Source organism: Petaurus breviceps, unplaced genomic scaffold (genome assembly GCF_028583685.1).
Source record: "Petaurus breviceps papuanus isolate PSGF00001 unplaced genomic scaffold, PetGlider_PUasm1.0 90822, whole genome shotgun sequence".
Lineage (NCBI taxonomy): Eukaryota > Metazoa > Chordata > Mammalia > Diprotodontia > Petauridae > Petaurus > Petaurus breviceps.
The window spans coordinates 3,741,731-3,758,214 of NW_027187351.1; the positions used below are offsets into that span (position 1 = coordinate 3,741,731).

General features: G+C 38.2%; 1 long non-coding RNA gene across 3 annotated transcripts in view; it reads right to left on the minus strand.

Annotated features, from left to right (window-relative positions):
* Positions 1 to 14,440: 14,440 nt before the first annotated feature.
* LOC138147978 (uncharacterized) overlaps positions 14,441 to 16,484 on the minus strand; it is a 45,635-nt gene continuing 43,591 nt past the window's right edge. For all 3 annotated transcript variants that reach the window (XR_011164953.1, XR_011164951.1, XR_011164952.1), the window contains exon 3: positions 14,441 to 15,085. This is a non-coding gene — a long non-coding RNA (uncharacterized lncRNA). The remainder of the gene's footprint in view (positions 15,086 to 16,484) is intronic.

Here is a 16,484-nt window from a genome sequence, read left to right on the forward strand (position 1 = left end):
GACTGATCTATGGATTGGATGCATAAAACAATTACAGTAAAGATTCAAGGATGATATCAAGGTTGTATAACATGTACTTAATAGAAGGCAAAAGCAAGAATAATTATAACTTACACTCAATAGAAAGAAAGAGTATGAATAATCAAACTGAAATAGTCCATCCATAAAGCTGGGTCACACTATCCCATCACTGCACAAAATGTCTGGTAGAGAGATGGGTATGCATATTAACAGCAGAAGGGCACATGAGTAGAGAAATTCTTCTGTTCGGGGTAACTCATGGTTTTGTATGGCAGGCCTAGATGCCCTTGTTCTCTTTAGAGCATGCACCACATATTACCTGCTAGGCAAAACCACTTCTCTTCTTCCTGTTCCTCTTCTGGTCATCACAACTTTGTCAGTCATTTATTGACAGCTGCTCTTAGGTTACTGAAGCAATGGCAAGCTCTTTTAGTACTGTAGCAGCAAGCACCCCAGCGTCCCCAGAGTGGCTGCTCACACGGGTTCTTAGATCTGTTTTGATAAAGGAAAGCAACTCAAAATGGGTTAACAAGCTTACTTTAATCAGTCAAACATATATCGTTTACCTCGTTCGGGGGAAAAAGGTCAGCACCCTGAACTTCAAAGTATACAGGCAGAATAATCAAGACAGAAACAGATCAAGTAGACAGCTTTCCAAATTGTCCAACCATTACATCCATAACAAATCAACATCTGGGTTTTTCAAAGCCGGGGGGCTCTGGACAACGGCTTCCCAGAATCCATATCAAATCAAAGAACACTTCTCAAAGTGAGCCCCAAAACAAAGCTACACATCAGGGCTTATAAAGCCTTCTCTTGGCTCAGAGAATGTAACAACCTTATTGACTCACTGGCCAATCAAGAAGTATCTACTGAAAAACAAGCCTCCCACCCCAGGCTCCAGGTGCACTTTAGCTTAGGGGCAGGGAAGATCTTTAAATTTACATTCCCATTACAAGTACACAGCCAATGTGCACAGGGTGCTGAGAAAATATTCTCTTTCCCAGGCAGAAATTAAGAGATTCCCTTAAGTCAGAGAATTGATAAATTCTTCCACGTCTGCTCTGGGACCGAGTAGTTTCTCTCACAGCTGCAGTGAAATTGCTGCTTCCTTTGTACACTAGATATTGACATATTGGAGCCCCAAAACAGTAATTCTAAAATATTGGTGAGAACAGATCACCATAGAAAGCTGGCAAATCTATTCTCTTTAAAATCTGTGTGTTGTCTTCCTTCTACTTCACCTATATGTTCCCTTGTCTTGATTTGGCCCATTTGGTCATCAAGCTAAATTCACCACAATATTTTTCTCTAAACAATTACTTTTCAAGATTTTATAAGCTAACATTACTGATAATATTCTATCATTTGCCAGAATATGTGTATGAGCATATGAATGACTTGCAAATGAGCTAATATTATGAACCAATATTTCCCTTGATTCTAATGTTTTTCTGTGTGGCAGAGAAGCTTGCTAATGGAGGCAGGTTCTAGGTTTGATAGTGACCATTTAAAGTGCCCTAAGAAATGGCAATAATCTGAGCCAATATCTTCACTTTTATCCATTTCCTACTTTTTGGAGGTAACATCTTTTTATGACAGGTAACTTTAAATGGTTTTGACTTCCCATCTTTATCATTTTTTTGAAATTTTAGTAATAAATCTTGGCTTTTTTCTAACCATGTAAATGATCCAAATGATATAGACAATTGATTATGAAATTACTCCCATTTTGATAACTGTTTCCTTTCTATTAAGATATAGTCAGTTTCACTTGAGTGCATATACATGTTTGTTCAGTGCTCACCACATCTAGCATCTTCTGACTTTCTTCTTACAAAGTTTCCACGTTGTATAAATGTGAAACTTTGGAGAAGTGCACAAGCCCTGGTCTGTTTCACATCATTATTCAAAATTTGTTTCAGTTTTTTGTTTGTTTGTTTTTTACATCACCTTTATATCTAACTATATTTTCCTACCCTTCCCAACTTAAGGAGCCATCCTTTATTTTTTAAAAAGAGGAGAAAGAAAGAAAAAAGAAGGAAGGGAAGGAGGGAGGAAAGGAGGGGGGAAGGAAGAAAGAGAGAAAGAAAGAAAAGAAGAAAGAAAGAAAGGAAAGAAGAAAGAAAGAAAGAAAGAAAGAAAGAAAGAAAGAAAGAAAGAAAGAAAGAAAGAAAGAAAGAAAGAAAGAAAGAAAGAAAGAAAGAAAGAAAGAAAGAAAGAGAGATGGAGGGAGGGAGGGAGGGAGGAAGGAATAAGGAAAGAAAGAAAGACCTCCACCTCTGCAAAGAAGGAAAGGAGGTAAATTTTCTCATCTCTGCTCCAGAGCTAATTTCAGTTATTATAATTATGCAATGTTCAGTTTTGACTTTTTTATTATTTCTTTTTACATTGTTGCAGTCTTTGTGCATATTGTTTTTTCTGATTCTGTTTTCTTCCCTCTATATCAGTTCACATATTTCTCCTCATTTTTCTCTTAATTCTTCATATTAATAATTACTTGAAGCATAGTAATACTTCTTTAAATCTAAGCACCTCAATTGGTTTAACCTCTTTAATTTCTTGATTATAGGAGGCACTAACAAAGTTAAATGATCTTCCACATTCAGAAATCAAATATTTTAGAAACATTTCCATTAAAATGGTTAACATTTATGAAATATAGGCATATAAAGAGGTAAAGCTTCTTTTATCTGGAAAATTCACTTATGTGGAATACTTGACAATGCATGATCAATGGGATCTTTTACTGTTGTTTTTTGAATCCCCAAAAATGTTGTTTTCCATGAATTTAGAGTTTCCATGAGGAAATGGGCACTTCAGCATATGCCAATCACTGTACTGACTAGAGCTCCCTCTGTTCAAGTTAAGAAGAACCTAAAATAAATCACACCATCAGGGAGCAACACCACTAAGGCAATTAATATTTTTCTTGTTTAGGATCCCAGCTGAGATTTCTGAAGCATAGCCTTCATTTTTTAAATACATGCTAGTTGCATTAAAGTCACATGTGTTTGCAACCCAGTAGAGTGCTGGATTTAGCACTCTAGAATGTCTTAAAGCATTTTGAGCCTTGAAATGGAAAGATTCTGCCCCACCCATGCAGATTAATACCTAGCAGCTGGGAGGATACTCTAATCTCTCTCTCTGTCTCTGTCTGTCTCTGTCTATCTCTCTCTTTCTCTCTTTGTCTCTCTATCTCTGTCACTCTCTTGTCACAATCTCTCTTTCACCATGAATATTTACAAAAATATATATGCATATATGTATATAGATATACATACACACATTCATGTTTTATGTGTATATGTATATACATATCTCTAAGTCATTATCTCTGCTATGCAAAATAAGAAGAGTATAATAAGCACAATAATAACAAATTATATTTACTCAATCAACAAGTATTTCTAAAGTAACTATGCAAGGCCACATGGTAGGTGCTAGGAATTCAAAGACAAAAATGAAACAGTCTCTGCCTCCAAAAGGTTTATATATATATATAGGTGGAGACAATGGGTGTATTGCGTGTGTATCACACACACATACATACAGTTATCCTTTCCACATTGCAACTTAGCCCATCATAATTTCAATATATCACGAGTCAGCATAAGAAATTAAATGACAGGGGCAGCTAGGTGGTACAGTGAATAGAGCACTGGCCCAGGAGTCAGTAGGACCTGAGTTCAAATACAGTCTCAGACACTTGACAGAAAAACTAGCTGTGTGACCTTGGGCAAGTCACTTAACCCCAACTGCCTTTCCTTCTCCAGGTTCTATATGTATGTATGTATATGTGTGTATAGTATTGTATAATATCAACATATTTTATCTTTTGATACTATAATAATTCAGACCTTCTCTGGTATGAAGGGAAGGGCAAAACTTTAACACAGATCTTCCAGATCATGGGAGGCTATGCCCTTAACCCCCATGATATGGAAGGGATAACTGTGCATTACACACACACACACACGCACTCACACACACACAAATACAAACATACACACACATATATATGCACGCATATATACATATACACATGCAGAGAGAGAGAGAGAGAGAGAGCTGCTTTCATTCCATTTCAATCTGAGAAGAGGCAGTACTAATGGATAATTTTGAGAAGTGCTGAATGAACAGTTGTAAGACAACTTGCCAAGGCACCACGTTCAGAATCATGTCAAATGGCCACATACAGCCCACAACTGTCCTAAGAGTGGCCTAAACCAGATTAACATATAATTGGGAAATATTTAACAGAATAAATAAAAATAGACAATATCAATACTTGGTTTCTAAGTTAGCATGAGGCCTGTAGGGATCTTTATGTACAGTTTGGTGCCTCCCCCCATTTTTATTTGAATGTGACATCATTGCTCCAAAACATCTAGCATCCTTGATAGGCACATTTGAGCAGTTTAATTAGAACAAGGCGTGGATAGGCAAGTCAGATAGCCCTGAGCTAATATATCTGAGAATTCAGTTTCAGTGCCAGCTTCTCTAGGTTCAAGGCAGTCCAATGGGAATTTATTCAGTATCCACTATGTTCTCGTCACTACACTGGGTGCTGAGGACACAAAGACAAAAACAAAGCTCCCCACCAAGGAGCTTCTTTCTACTGGAAGGACTAACACTGTGTAAGCTGATGATCCGGTAGTTGCTTTGCAGAGTCATGCAAACCCATCTGTGTGGGGGTCCCCAGTAGGGAACAAGAGAAGGAAGCTATTGGCTTGATAGGAAAGAGTGAGGACTGAATTAGGAGGTTACAATAATATTTTGGTCCTCTAAAATTAAGCCCAACAGGGCTCAAAAAGAGCATCATTTCTGTTGTGGGAGACCATAAAGCTAATTCAGTGGTGCAGATAACACTATCCCTTATTCATTGAGAGATGTGTGGAATTAATCACACCCAGAATGGCTTTAGGTGGTTGGGTCCAGTATCCCTCCTATCTCTCTGAGACTTAGTTTCCTCACTGGTATTAATCTAGATGGCAGAGAAGCTAAGTGGCACAGTGGATAGAATTACTGACTTGGAGTCAGGAAGATTCTTCTTCATGAATTTAAACCTCACCTCAGACACTTACTAGCTGTGTGATCCTGGGCAAGTCACTTAACCCTGTTTGTCTCAGTTCCTCACCTATAAAAAGAGCCAGAGAAGGAAATGGCAAACCACTCTAGTAACTTTGTCAAGAAAACCCCCAATAGGGTTATGAAGAGTCAGCTGCAACTGAAATGACCATAGAACAACAAACTAAATGACTTTTAAGGGCCCATCCAGCCCTAAATCTAGGCTGCCCCCTATGATGCCATTCCATTAGCAGGTGTTCAAATCCAGTCACCTGGGGGGCAGCTGCAGTAAGATACCAGGCTAGGAATGGAAAAGAGCTGATGAACATATGTTCTGCCCTAGGGAAGATAGTCCTAGAGGTCATTCATATGGAAGTATGGGAAAGAAAAACCTGGGGAAAAAAGAAAACTTATATTCAAGACCCTGATTCATAGAATAAACTTTTTAAACATGTTTTTAGTTGTGAGGGTTTTTTTTGCTTTTTGGAGGGGAGAAGGTAGGGCAATTGGGGTTAAGGGACTTGCCCAAGGTCACACGGCTAGCTTTTGTGTATGTGTGCATGTGTTAAGTGTCTGAAGCCGGATTTGAACTCAGGTCCTCCTGACTCCAGGGCCGGTGCTCTATTCACTGTGCCACCTAGCCACCCCCTTCATAGAATAAACTTCAGGGAGAAAAGGAGTTAGAAGGGGTCCTTGGGATGCTTATTCCAGTCCTCTATCCATTAAGAGAAGGAAAAGAGCAGGGTCTACAGAAAGAAGACCCTTGAGATATAGGATAGAGATGCACTAAAATAGAAGTGCTATGTACTATATAAACCCATCAGCAGAATGGATCACCACGAATCCCCAGCTCCTCAAGTAAGAAGGCATCCCTGAAAGTGATGAACAATTCCTCTTGCTAGGACATGTGGAGAGGCAGAACATCTCCCTCTCTTCAGGAGAAAAAAGGAGAGAGGGAGGATGAACCTTGGAGGGAAGGCAAAATCAGGTGACTGGAAGCTCATGGGATCAAGGGGACACAGAAACCCATGAGGACCTCAGCTGAAAATATGGAGGAAAAGTTCTTTTCACAGCTCTTACCACTGCAGGAACAGCTAAACTGATCAATAGGCCATTTATTTAACACCAAGAGGAGCCTTTGATGGCACTGGTATTTCTCTAAGGACCTTGAAAGTTTTCAGGGAGTACAACAGCTTCTGATATATGCATGACTTGATGGAGACAGAGACCTGACATTATTTGGAATGACGAGTGGATAACCTGGGATGCAGAGTGCCAGAAAAGGAGTCAATATGGGGGGAAGAGATTGCAAGGCACAGACAAGCTACAGTGCCTGCATCTCTCTTGTATGGTCATTATGACATCCCCTCAATTTCTAGAACTTTCTCTCTCATAGTACCTTGCATGTAACTACTTTGCATATATATGTGTTTGTATATATAGATCAAGCAGCAGATAGGTGGGGCAGTGGATAGAATACTGGCCTTAGAGACAGGAGGACCTGAGTTCAAATCTAGCTTTATGTACTTACTAGTATGACCCTGGGCAAGTCACTTAACCCCATTTACCTTAATTTCCTCATCTGTAAAATGAGCTGGAGAAGGAAGTAGCAAACCACATCAGTATCTTTGCCACAAAAATCTCAAATGGGGTCTCAAAGAGTCAGACACAAAGAACTGACTAAACAACAACATATATAGATCAAATAGGTACATTGTTGTAAATGTATACTATGTATATTATACAAAGTAATATATTTATATATTAACTTTATAATTGTGCTATGTGTGTGTATATTTGTGTATGTTTTTATATTTGTATGTACTTGTTTCCTTCATCAGAAAGCAAGCTAATTTCAAGTAGGGATTATTCTTTGTACTTGTATTCCCAGAGCCTAGTACAGTGGCTGGCATATAATAGGCCCTTAATGAATACTTGATAATTGACTGATTGATGACTAAGAAGTATTGATGGGCATTCATGTTTGACCTGGTCATGCTTCATACTTGCTAATTCAGGGATCATAGACTTAGAACTATAAGGAAATTATAGTTCTAACTATAGGTTATCCATTTCAGCTCCATTTAAAAGATGGAGAAATTGAGACCCAATTTATCAAATATTATTAATTAAGTATTTTACTATATGCCAGACACTGTTCTAAGCACTAGAGGTACAAAGAAAAGATAGTCTGTTCTTTAGGTGCCCACGTTCTAATTGGAGAAAAAATATGTAAATAACTAATACACACAAAATATGTATGAAGTAGATAGGATGTAATTTCAGAAGGGAAATCACTAGCAGTCAAGGGAATTAGAAAAAGCCTCCTAAGAGTCACACAGGTGGGAGGGACAGAGCTAGGTTCTTATTCTTTGTTTGTCATTGATGGCTATATAATTCTGTCTTCTGGAAAGACAAAACATTTTAGGGAACAAAGATCTGAACTATTTAGTGGGAGAAAAGGGCTCATGTACGGAAGTAATGGCAGAATCCAACCTTTAATTGAATATAAGTGCCTTGTGGGCAAGAACAATTTGATTTTTCTCTGTGTACTGCAATCACCTGACACATGGTAAATGTTTAAAAAAAATGGTTGTGGCAATGTATTGAATTTACTCAAGAAAAGTTTTGAAAGGAATTCAGACCAGCTTTCAAAGTGTTCTGAATGTCAGGTTAAGATGATTGGACCAGGGACGGCCAGGTGGCTCAGCGAGTAAGAGCACCGGCCCCAGTGTCGGGATGACCTGGGGATCAAATCCTGGCTCAGATACTTAGCACCACACCCAGAAATAACTGGCTGTGTAACCTTGAGCAAGTTACTTAACCCTGATTGCTTTAAAAAAAAAAGATGATTGGACCAAGGACAGGAGTAATAGTACCAGATACTGACTGACTAGAACAGATAGATGGAGAAGAATGACCCAGAAAATGATGAGTTTGTAGAACTTGAACTCTAGAAACAGGATATTCAGAAGATTCAGCTCAGTTTCCCCAGGGACTGTGCCTATTAGGCAAGATTCCCAAGAGGATGGACTTAATTTGTTTTAAATGTAAGAGTAATACCATCATCTCAGTGGGTGAATAGTTGAAGTGTTTTGTTCCCTGTGGCTTTTAGATATCATTGTATCAATTTGGAATCTTGAAATAAATGAGTTGTAGAAACAGATCTAATTTAGTGTGGTACTTCCATATTCTGATGGATCTTAGGTCTCATCAAAGTGAAAATCATCCTTTGTTTCGGAGAGAAGGTTTGGGTCAATGAAAGCACTGTAAGATAACCCAAAGGCAACCCAACCCACTCTTCCAGTTCCTCATCTATACACAGGATGTCTATACCTTGTCCAAGATATATGTACTGATGGAACAGTTCTGTGACTGATCCATTTAATTACATATCATAATCTGGACAATAAGCATTCATAATCTATTTAATTTTTCCTTTGTAGACTGTTAGTCTGAAGTATTTTGAGTGAATATGTATTTAATTTAAGAGGCTTTCCAGTGTTACAGAGCTTTATACAATAAGCACAATGTTACCCATTAACAGTCATAAAAACAGGGGACTAGGGCATCCTCTCTCATGAAGGAGACCTAGCTCTGGGTTCATGCACAGAGTAGATTCAATCACTGGGGAGCCTGGCCTATAAAAAGAGGAATCAGCCTCCTTTTTATTGCCTCTGACTTTTTATCCCTCTCCCTGGAGCCCTGATGGAAATCATGTAAGATTTAACAAGGGTTTTATGCATGACTATGGTTTTCCCCAAAAGGACCACAAAGGCATATATTGTATAGTATAAATCAAGTATAGGATGTCCATTTCCTCCACATAAGAGACTAAATAAGTATGACTGACAAAGACAACATAAAGTAGTCACTCATAATTCCTATTATATAGGAATATATGTGTATATATATACATATATATCTATATAATTCCTGGAGTCTGATATTAAATCATTAAACACTTAATATATCTGCTGACCAACCATTTTATCTTCACCTCAACTTTGCACCGTCCAGACAACTGCTTTGAGTTCCCTGCCTTCTGGATGGGGGTCAGTCTCCTAGTGGAGCCATCTGCTCTGAGAAGATGGTAGTTATAGAAAATTCTTTCCATTTCCTGTCATCTCCAGCTGAAAAACCTAGGAACTTTGGATGTAGCCACTCCCCAAAAGCATATCTTTCACGACTACTATTAGATCACTTGCTCAGGAAAAGTAACATAAGCATAAGAGATAGTTAGGGCCCTTAGTTCAGGCTTAGGCTCCCCTAGGTAGCATGTATGCTCACTGGGATGTGCCAATAACCACTACAGCTGCTCTGGGGAGGGGAGTCCCTCCTCCTTCTTCATTGGATATTTAAGGGGGAGTGTCAAAGAGTCTACAAACATACTCAAACACACACACACACACACACACAAACATCCTCTTTTCCCTTCCTCATCCCAGATTTCTAGTTCTACAACCATAATCAAATAAATACTGTCATTGCTATTAGAAATGTCAATATGTTTATCTATTCCCTTATAGCTTTACTTGCTATCCCTAAAACTTTCCAAACCAAAATATTCGTCCCTGGTTACGATAGATAGATAGATGATAGATAGATAGATGATAGATAGATAGATAGATGACAGTCTTCTTCTATTACACTATAAGTTCCTCACCTTCTCTTTTATATTTATTTTTATCCCCAGAGGTTAGTACAGTACTTGGCACAGAGTGAGGGCTTAATAATTTTTTTTTTCATTCAGAGGAATTATTCGTAGGGGTTGGTTATGGAAATATGGAGCCAGAAGACAAGAGTCACAGCTTTCGAGGTCCACTGAACCATTCTTCCTGGTTTTGATATAACTCCCTCCAGCCACGATGATGGGATTCAAAGTGGAAAAGGAGGAGAGGGGTGGGGAGAAAGGAAAAGGAGAGGAAAGAAAAGAAAAGAAAAATGTTCATGGAATCTTTTTTTTAATTTAGAGAAGAGAACAGAAGGCCAGAAAGAAGTACAGACAAGTAGGACAGCTTTGAAAACTACACATTGAACTTATTATTAGATAATTAAAAGAAAAAGCAAGCTGTACATTATAGAGATCTACCATTTCATTTTTTAATAAATGCCTATTTTGTCTGATGCTTGTTACGTTCAGAATAAAAAAAAATAAAGAAAGAAGCACAAAAAGTTTGTGCCCATATCCAAGATAGTTTGGAACAGCAAGGTCAGAGTCAGATTAGAACCCACATTCTCAGGGTCCTTATTTCAGGTCAGTTTCTGTGAGGTACACTTCTTCTTCCTTGTGACCTGGAAGTCTGTGAACCAAACTCATCAAGAGTTGACATTCAAGTGCTCCCTTATTTCTTCTTGTTAGAAGGAAGCAGAAGTTAGCCAAATGTGACAGGACTTTGATTATTCTCTCTGGTATTTTCCATAGTTTTTTCCCTAGGAGTTCAAGAGAAGGTTAAAGAGGAGAAGAAATGTGGAACTCAAATATTTCCATAACTTTGTTCTCTATTTTCAACTTTCTTGAAGTTGAAGCAGTACCTTTTATCTGGGTTCCAAGGAGACATAAGGCATGCCTTATTTATGGAGAACAACTGGTGCCAAACTTCAAAGAGGAAAAGAAGGCAAGGCAAAGACGAGAAGGGAAAGACTTTGAAGTTTTCTGTTCTTCGACATACAATGAAAAGGACAAGAAGCAACAGCTTCAGGGACCAGACTTCACATTAGCCCACGGCTGCCCACTTTTTCTCATTGCTATTGTAAATGTTCAAAGTCCTGTGTGCCATGGCTTAAGTAATACAACCCTGGCAGCAGTCACAGGCAGCCTCCTGCCACCATCTTCCCAACAATCACACCAACGTTTTTAATCCAAGGTCCCCTTGGGAGTATGGCCTCGGGATATTGAGTTTATAATTCTGGCTTCATTAAGTCCTTGACAGCCCAAGAAAGCAATCTGGAAAAGAGGCTATTTAAAAGTGCCATTAGAAGTACTTTGTTTTTCTCTTGCAACTTGACTAAACTCATTGAGCTATGAGGTATTTAGAGGAGGGAGGTGGTAGGGACAATGCTTTCCCATATTACAATTTCAGTACACATTATTCATATTTGCCCTTTATATGCTGATAATCCTTAAAAGTATTTTCAAATGGTGATGTGTTTTAAGATTTGGAGGTCTGAATTTTGGAGGAGTTTAAGATAGAGCCTGGCATTGCTATGGAGGCACTATCCAATATCCATCAGTCAATGAAAGCTTTAGAACAAGGACCAATGACAATACTGATCATGGAGAATCCTTAGGAATAAAGGGGAAGAAATCAGGGAAAGAGGTGGAGAGTTCAGAGAGTAGGGGATGTGTGTATGTTGCCCATATAGGTTATGAATGTCCACATGGGTCATCCAAAAATTATAGTGGAATCAGAAACTCAGTGGTGATGCTCTACTATGGTACTCCTTAGCTAGCTTAGGTGATAAACAGAAATAGCAAAGAGAATGAATATTAACCTAAAGTAAAATTTTTTTAAAATCCCATCATGCATTCGATATTTTGAGAGCTACCTGGAGTGAAGAGGGAAAGGAAAGTATCTTCCATGGCACCATTAAGATGCTACTAGATCCTTTATTGGGTATATAACTGGCTCTTCCCTACCAGTATCTACCTCCTATGAAATTCAGTTCAATATCAAGGGCAACATTTGGGGTGAGCGGGTCTCAAAAGGGCTGCTTATATAACTTCAGTCAAGTCACTCTACCTTTCTGGGCTGGTCCCAAGTAGATCATCATTAAGGTCCCTGCCACTCTAAGATCCTAATATGAAGCTTGAAGAGCAAATTTGGAAAGGGGGAAGGGAAATCTCAACACTTTGATGAGGTGATGATGCATTCACAGAAAGGGCTTCAGAGACTTCAAGCACACAAATGAGTCTTAGATCAGCAGCAACCCTGAAAAAAAGACTTGGTCCTGAAGGCAGCATTGTATAGTAGAAAGCATACTAATTTTAGAGTCAAAGGACCTGGGTTCAAATCCTAGCTCTGCTACTGACTAACTGCATGATCTTGGACAAGTCACTAATCCCCTCAGGCATCAGTTTCCTCATTTTTTTTAAATGTAGGGACTGAGAGGACCCTTATAATCTCTTCCAACTCTAATTTTATGATCTTGTGATCCTTTGGGTGTGGTCAGTTCTATACTTAATTAGGAAATAAACTGATATAATATAAAGAGCACTAATTTTGAAATTGTAATTTTGAAAACTAGCTCTTCTAACCTGTATGACCTTGAGTATGCCATTCACTTTCTCTGATTCTCTGTTTTCTCCCTCTGAAGGGGCTGAACTTAAAGACGTCTAAGTTTCTCTGAAACTGTAAATCTAGAATCCTATGATTTACAATATGAGGATCCCTTTTTTCAAAAGTGTCCATTCAATTCAGAACAAATAAAAATCAAGCAAAATGAGAGTACAGGCAGTTCTCACTTTATGCAAATTCACATTACACAAATTTGACTATGTACAGAATTCTGAAGAGTAATATTGTTTGCTATCCTCAGAGATACTATTTTAAAAAGAGAGCCACTGTCCAAACATCTCTTGATAGCTTCATAAAAAATGTTGTGCAGCCAATTACCCATGATAAAGGTTAGGTGCAGAGGGTGGGGAGGAGACAACAGGCTACACATCTGTTATCTTTTCTGTACAGTATTGTACATACTTTATCATTAACTTTGCCTTTCATTTCATAATTCATTTTATTATGGTACAGTATTTAATATGTCTGTATTTTAGTACACTTTATGACTTATAGAAAGGTATTATTTTGTTTATGCTTTTGTTATATAGGATAAGAAAAATGGATGAATAGGGGCAAATCTGCATTACACAAAAATTGCTTTACTGCAATTTATCTGCAGAATGGTCCACTTACATAAAGTGAAAACTGTCTTTATTGGACTAGGATACCTCAAAATTCCCATCTAGTTCTAGAGGATTTTAACCTAAGCTTACTTTCAGGACATTCCCTTCTCTTTTCAGTTCTATTCTACTCCTTCCTCATTGTCTAAACCCTAGAAGTTCTAGTTACACACCACTATGCCCAGTATAGATTTGGGTGAAATTTCAAAGTAAGAAGCAGGTGGTCATCAGGCCACAGGCACACAAGTGCCTGGAAAATCAGTAGAGATTGACCTCAAATAGTCCTGTCTTATAATACCAGTCCATCTGTGGTCATATAGATCATCCCTTAAGAACAATTCCCTTCCCATCATCATAACCTTTGATTTATGATAATTCATTCCCACCCAGAGAAAGATGATATTGGGAGACCACAGCTTTTTTTCTGATCAGAATATGGGACAAAATCAAGGAGGGGGAGGGGATAATAGTAGTGGTGGCAGTGGCAGTGATGCTAATGGTAGCAGTAATTTGATATTGGCAATGATACATAATAAAGACAAAAATTTAGACCAGAAAGCTTGATGATAATAACCTTTACATCTTTCTTATCTTCAATGCTAGCTTGGATTTATTTGTATCATAAGTCAGAGAGGATCTTGGAAATAAAAAAAAGTTTGTAACTCATCTTCCATATATTCTTGCAAGATTATGTTGGGGTTTTTTTTGTTTCTTTCTTTCTGTTTTGCCAGAGCCTCCTGTAATGGGTTTAGGAGGCACAGGACTCCTATAAGGGATTTAATCAGAGGAATTTCTGATCATAAGTCATATAGTTTTCTAGGACAACAGACTGCATTTCAGTCCCAAATATGGGAATTTAATTTCATCCTGAGGGCATTCTGAGTCAATTTTTTCTATGTTACCTTAGGTGGGCATGGTGGCTCAAAAGATGTCATTTTTTCTTTTATTGGAGAGAAGCTACCTAAGAGCTGAGATGGCCAGAAGATACCCTGAAGAGATGAAGTCCAGAAGCTAGAATTAGAAAGAGGCTCATCAAAAAAATGTTAGCAGAAAGCAGTATTACCAGAGGATATAAGGAGCTCTGCAGAATCAGATTTAAGTGTTCTTGTCCACATGTGTGATGGCCAAATGTGTTTCTTGTATAGTCCCTTTCAAGGATTACACTTCAAGGACTCGTGACTACATGAATCTCCTGTTTGTGTTCCCTCAATGCATGGTCCCTGGACCTACATGTTCTTTATGTATGTGCCTTCTATGTGTGTATCCTGATCATACAAATCTCTTCACAGATGCCCCCCAATGGCATTGTTACGATGCATAAGAGAGTGTATTCAATGTGTGGATTGTGGGAATCTTCCCTACCTTATTGTGCTGTTTCATTAAATGTCTTTTGTTTGTGCAATTTTATCCTATAGATGACTGATAAAAATAAACCCATTAATGAAACCTTGTAAAATATGGTTTTTATTGAATGTTAACACAAAAAGTACCTCAAATCTGGGGTAATTTTTTTTCTGGGAATCCCACACAAGAGACAAGAATGCCCCAGAGGATAGAATTTTCTTTAAAATGTTTATTTTAAAATATATACATATATTAAACACATACCATATATGTGTGTATGTGTATATATGTATATGTGTGTGTGTATATATTGTGTGTAAATATATATATATATATATATTTACATGTTCTTTAAGCTGCACACTCAGCAACCAACAGTCCTTCTTTTCAAGGGCAATGGAAGAACCCTGAAATGTAATACTGGGCTTGGTGCCCCAGGGACAGTTGTTCTCAGTGGAAAAAATTCCCTTGTGGTATTCATCCTGATTGGCATCCTCTGCTGAGGAAGGGGGAAAGAATGAGGAGGGGAATCAGGGGATCCTCTCCTGCCTCCCCCACCTGCTCCCTCTTCTTCTTAAACCCAGGCAGCTGGATGTGAGGATTTGCCTCCCAAAGAGCAAAATCACCAGTTCAGGACTAAAAAGGAGACCTGACTTATCAGCCAGGTAGTTTTCTGTCCAAAGAAGTCCAATGGAGCACTAGAAGACAGGTGGCACCATGAAGAGAGACCATGAAAGCCTACCAGGACCCCTGGCAAGAAAAAAAAAGACATAGTTTCACATTAGTTAATGCCCTCTAACTCCTCATCTGTCCCATGGGTCTTTGCAGCTGCCTGTATTAAAGGTCATCAAAGGGCAGTGGGGTGGAAAAGAAGCTAAAGAAAGTCTCAAGCTAAGAGTTATTAACTGTATTGGGCAGGGCAGGGAAGGGTGAGTTTGGGTGGGGAGGACTAGCTAAAGTGCAGAGGAAAAGGCAAAAGTTCAGACTTGAAAGTTATGAGGACAAGAGATCTCAAGATATACAGTTGAACTATCATAGCTAGTCTTCCCTGAAACACAGGGTCAAGCTGAATGAATAATAACTCTACATAAAAGAGCTTGCATTTATATAGTACTTTAAAATTTGTGAAGTACTTTACACACATTCATTTGATCTTCATGACAACCCTGTAAAGTAGTTGCTGCACTCATCCCCAGTTTACAGATGATAAACTGAGGCTTTCTTTCTGTGAAGTTAAGCAACCAGTGCATGGTTTGGTGGCAAATAGATTTGGAAACTTAATGCCTCTTTCACCTCCAGCAGGAAAGTGTCTTTTACCCTCTTCCTCAGGGTGACGTTTCTAACAAAGGGATGAGGCCAAGAGAAATGTGGAAACCATAGGGTCTAATTCAATTTCCTTATTTTCATAGAAAAGGGACTAGAGAGGAAAAGCAATTTGTCCAAGAGGACCTAAGTTAAGGTCACAATGAAGGTAGCTAGCTGCATCAAGTAAAGATGGCATCTTTATGTGACAAAAATGCTACTCTTCTTGTATAAGTAAATAGAGCAAAAATATAAAATGCCCAAACTAACCAAATCAAATAGACATTTTAAATAATTCAGTCTCAGAAAAGGAAATAAAACTGGGTGTAAATGAACTCCCCAAGAAAAAAATTACAGTCCCTGATAGATTCACAAGAGAATTTATCCAACTTTTAAAGGACAATAAATACCAATATACACAATTTTTTTCTCAAAAATTGAGAAAGCATCCTACTAGACTCCTTTTATAAGGCAAATATATTCCTAATACCTATGCCAATAAAGGCCAAAGTATAGGAAAAGAACCATGGATCAATATTATTAATGAACATAATTCAAAATTTTTCAATAAAATCATGTCGAAGATTCTACAGAAATTCATCCAAGAAATTAATGATCATAAGCAAATTGGATTTATACCAGAGATGAAAGTATGGTTCAATATTAGGAAAACAATGAAGATAATGAATTATGTTAAAAATAAAAGCACCCTGGGGGTGGCTAGGTGGTACAGTGAGTAAAGTGCAGGCCCCAGAGTCAGGAGGACCCAAGTTCTGTTCCGGCCTCAGACACTTAACACCCACACAACAAAACTAGCCATGTAACTTTGGGCAAGTTACTTAATCCC